Genomic DNA, 5,284 nt, shown 5'->3' on the forward strand with positions numbered 1-5,284 from the left:
AATTGTTCTTTTAATGAGTCGTGAAGTAATTATTTCAACCAAATGGTGGAAATAATGACTATCAATGATAGATATTCATTATCATAACAGAACAATATTTTTCAATTTCTTCGATTCTATTTCATCATAAAAAAGATAAATAAAATTCCAAACAAGAATTAATATAGTATGAATTAGTTTAAACATTATTTCGAATTTTCTTAAATCTTTAATGTTACGTGGTATTTAAACTTAATAAACGCCATATGAAAATAAAACGTGCCAGAAGCTGAACAGCTTTAACAGGCACAACCCAATGCCAGTAAAGAAAAGAGACCCGTGTCAAAAGCAAGCATGTGACATTCAACATTGCTTTGTTGGTAAGCTCATGGCTAGGGTTTTGTGTATTTCTCGTTTATTGATAAATCTGCCGAATCCTGTGGATATATCATGTGACATATTATTAGAGAATTTGATGTAGGTTATGCCTCTCCACTTCTCTCAAGAGAATAGTCATTAAAGGACTAATTTTACTAATCATACGAGTCTGAATTTTATGATAGACACTTTTAAGTGAAACTAATTGAAAAACTTAAAATTTGATGTGATACATAAATTGTTAAAAATGAAAGAAGAATATCAAACATTACTTTGAGAAAACTTTGTACCCAATTATTTCACGATAATTTTGTGATTTGGTTCTGTCCTCATTTAAACAATAAAATGCTTTCTTTGTTGTTTCATTGGTGATGACCCGAAAGGTAGCACATTACAGAAAAAATCATAACCCACGTAAACTTGTTATGTAAATTTCTTCTGCAATGATTGCTACCTTCATCACCTGATGAAACAACAAAGAAAGAAATTTTATTGTTCATATACACTGTATATATTTTTACGCATTAAATTGTTTTGAAATATTAACTAAATTTAAGTTCTAAAATATCATATGGTTGACCCATTCGTTACGTTAAACGGAACAGCCAATGAACCCTTTGACCTTGATGACACTCCATATTTGGTAATGATTACACAAACAGGTGAAACTAAGAAACCGGCTTGATCTAGTTTGCAACAAACCTGCAATCATTGTCGCAGATAAAAGCAATGTTAATTTCAAAAGAAACATAAAAGGAAAGATTCAGTGAATGTAAATATTACTTAATGCACAAATATAATAACTCAGTTTTCAGCTCACCTGAGCTAAAAGCTCAAGTGAGCTATTCTGATCACCCGTATCCCGGAGTCCGTCCGTCTGTAAACTTTTAACATTTTTGACTTCTTCTCAAAAACCACCGGGCCAATTTCAACCAAAGGTGGCACAAAACATCCTTAGGTAAAGGGAATTCTAAATTGTTAAGATAAAGGGCCAGGCCACCTTCCAAGGGGAGATAATCAAGAAAAGGTAAAATTTATAGATAAGCTTTATTAGGTAGTGCAGATTCTAAATTGTTAAAAATCATGGTCCCCAGGGGTTGGATGGGGCCACAATATGGGGATCAAAGTTTTACATACAAATATATAGGAAAAATCTAGGGGTAGGTTTGGGGCCATAATGGGGACTACGGCTTTACATGCAAATAGATATGGAAAATCTTCTGATATGGACCAAGGGGACTCAGGTGAGCGATGTGGCCCATGGGCCTCTTGTTTAATAAATTATGATGGTACAGACTATACTTTGCAAATTAATTCCGATATGTATAGTGAAGGTGTGTATCATTTCAGCCCTAATTGGTATTGAGACATTCCCAAGTAGTATGAATTCAAGTTCGGTTATGTCGAGACCCTTTGGGGCTAGATTGGGGGTCACACTATTGGTTCAAATTTTTTGGTGGGAATAAAGATTGGAAAAAAAAGTCTTTCAAGCAATTCACAATGTTCAGCTGAAGAAAAACAGCAGGGCCAGGGTGACTCAGGTGAGCAATGTGGAGCATGAGTCTCCTGTTTTCATGACAGTATCCAAACGTGCTTGAAAAATGAGCTTTAAAGTGCTTGAAAATTTTGAGGCTGGGCTGTATGAACCTGAAAAAGAATAAAAGTGAGTAAATTGAGGGTAGAAGAGAACAAAAAGATGGTAGGGTTATCTCCCCTTATCAACCCTTTGAAAATTTTCGCCGAATGTTAGCGGATTGTATACCTATGAGGTATAATTTTATTTTGTGTATTTTTAGTCTACAAGAACAGTAGAGAAAAGTGCCAGCGTTTTATAGACGCTCTGAAGGAATGTTGCGCTCAGCCCGGCACGGAGGATTCTATCGTCTGTGATGGCATGAGGCCAAACAATAATCCCAACATGACGTCAGAGGGATCTCGTAGTCAATAGAATCCCGACATGACGTCAGAAAGATCTCGTAGCCAATATATATTTTATGTGTGAATGTTTGCTGATTGTGGAAATAAATCTTCTGTTTTAAAAAAAAAAAATAGTAGTACATAAGTCATTGAAGTTATCATTAATGGGGTGTTCGTTATTGCTCTTTTTTCAATGTTGTCATGTTACTAATTAACAAGCACTTTTAAAGTAAGTACATGTACTATGTTGATGGGAGGGAAAGAAATCGAGTGAGAAAAAAAAAGGATCTTTCTAATCGTTCGTATTTGCAAATAATTTTATTCAGTAATGGCAATTGGTACCCCGGTAGTCCTAGATGGTAGAGAGAAATGGAGAAAGTGAGAATAGTATCGACGTTTCTTGTGTTCTTGATGATCTATCGTGTGAACTCCGTCAAACTCATTATTTCTAAGGCATGTTGTCTATCTAGGTGTAATAGATAACAAATGAAGGAGTTACAATGTATAAGTAATTGATCCTATGGTTAAGTACATAATTTGAAAGAATATCATGAACTTTGTGTTTTATTTAAATGAAAATAAAACAATTTTTTTAAAGAATAAAATACCTGACAACCTAGCATTTGAAAAAAATTACTAGAAGCAATACGTCAATGAAACAGTTGACCTCAGTATACAAGTCTGCCATCAGAGAGATAGGGAGAGAAGGAATTGCCGAGGCTGGTAGAGAACATGTCAACCTTGAATATCATGTATGGGAAACATGACAGTCCTGTTTATTTGACCACATCCCCAACTTGAGAGACTGAAAGGAAAAACAAGATGGTATGACGGTATTCCGCCCAAAGTAGATGAATAAGATGAATCATGACTTCCCCAGAATGAACTTTGTTAATCTAAACTGGATATGCCATTTTTATTTCTTCATTCAACTTTCTTTTTTTTTTTTACTTATTACCTTTTCGCGCCATGCAGGTAATTTGAAGTTAACTTTTTAAAGCCGTAATTTACCACCACATCTGCAAAATTCATTCTGTTAAGATTTTGTACACCAGACGCTTATCATTTCATATAAGTACCATTCTAAATTATTTTTAAAGAAGAACTAAATACATGGCCTCTACCAAAATGTTGTTTAATTGTATATTGTTAAAATGTCCCCTCGAAAATCTCTCACTTGAATGTATGTCACATTATTTATCAAAAATGAAACAGCTAGCGTCGTGTGCATGCAAAACATTTCCAATATATTTTTAAATAATATGGCAAAGTATACAAGCATTTAACAAACTCTTCAAGTTCCAGCGAGCGGTAGAATGTTCGAAACAGAACGGACTTACTATTTATACCACGTGGCCACATAGCCCACGAATGAAACTCATCCAAGAATAATATTAATCCTCACGGAATCTCCACCAAAATGCATTTTTCATGATCCCTGGGGTGGAGGGCCTGACTGCAGGACAAGACACTAGTGAGGCCACTGGGACGGGTTGCATTTATATCCTACGTACTCGAACAAAAATGATCAGCTATAGCTTTATCTTTATGCGAGTTAAATATGATTTATCGCTTCATCTGTTCATGGGTCAATATAGTCTCAAACCAATTTTGTCACCAAAATTGAATTCTATGAAAATTGCAGTTGCTCTTTACACTAAAAGTGGTTATCTGACGTAGGTTTACTAGGTTTCACTTAATGCTTTTGTACAAAATAAATGTTTTCATTAGTCATATTAGAATATATGTATTCCTATATACCATTATAAGATTTTTTTTAAAAAAATGTTTCGTTTTGTTCTGACACTCCTGGTGTTCAGCGTTCAAAGTCTAGTATCGTTAATTCTATAGGGGATTAAAAGCCTTTTTTCAGGGATTTGTTTTCACTCAATGGCTCTAGTGAAGTTAAACCTGTTCAGATTTTGAGAGATACTGGTGCTGCCCAGACTTTGTTGTTAGAGAATGTTTCGCCTTCTTCCGAGAATGCAGCCTTTTTGTGGTGGGTCAATATTATTTTAGGATGTGGAGCGTAGCGTCAGTGGTTTTCCCTACACAGAATGCATATGAAATCCGATTTAATTAATGGACCTACTCTTCCGTGTTGCTAATCAACGATTTAGCGACTGACAACGTTGTACCAGATTACATTGGCTGTGAGAAAATCACTTCCAATGACGCGTTCGATCGCGAACATCAAGTTCTAGCCTATGCTGTTACCAGAGCAATGACCAAAAGATTGATTGAATATTGTTTGATGTTCCTCTGAGAATCTTTCACTCATATGGATATTTCACTATTGCCGGTGAAGGGCTGCAAAAGTTAGGCCTATATGTTCGGCGCTTACGTCCTTTGAGCAGGGAGGGGTCTTTATCGTGACACGGAGCCTCGGTTTTTGCGGTCTCATCCCAAGGACCACCCCCATTTAGTCGCCTCTTACGACAAGCAAGGGATACTGAGAACCTATTCTAACCCGGATCCCCACGGGAAATGACCAGAAAAAGAAAAGAAATCGAGACTGACCATGTTCAACCTCTTGACACGGCTGGTTCATTTCATGAAATTGACCCCAGCGGCGCTTTCCTATTTCACCTTGAAGAAATGTTACGTAAAAACACATATAAGAGTGAGTCTCCGCTGAAAATCAGTGATGATGATGATGGTCCCAATCCGCAGTGATACCAGGGCAAAGTCATCCTCAGTAGAGATCAGTTACTGACCGAACAAAATAAGAACTCTGGTATTCTCAACTTAGGAATAGGGCGCTTCCACCAGAAGAGGCCGCTAAAGTCATTTCAAGTGCTTTTCTACCAAAGATGGAATTCTTATGCGAAAATGGCAACCACCTGACACACTCCCGGATGACGTACGATGTGTCATTCACCAAATAGTGGCCCCAGTGATATATCGGAAGGATATCGTGAGTTTGGCTCACGATACACCCAAGGCAGGTCATCTGCATTTAGGTGCTGAAAAGTCCAGAGTCCTATTGATGTTTATGAATGTTGTAAGT

General features: G+C 36.5%; 1 long non-coding RNA gene across 1 annotated transcript; it reads left to right on the forward strand.

Annotated features, from left to right (window-relative positions):
• Positions 1–160: 160 nt before the first annotated feature.
• LOC125659924 (uncharacterized) lies at positions 161–2,406 on the forward strand. The gene is made up of 2 exons (XR_007364264.2): positions 161–359; positions 2,154–2,406. It is a non-coding gene; the product is annotated as an uncharacterized LOC125659924 (long non-coding RNA).
• The last annotated feature ends 2,878 nt before the right edge of the window (positions 2,407–5,284 follow it).

Source organism: Ostrea edulis, chromosome 9 (assembly GCF_947568905.1).
Source record: "Ostrea edulis chromosome 9, xbOstEdul1.1, whole genome shotgun sequence".
In the NCBI taxonomy this organism is placed as follows: Eukaryota; Metazoa; Mollusca; class Bivalvia; order Ostreida; family Ostreidae; genus Ostrea; species Ostrea edulis.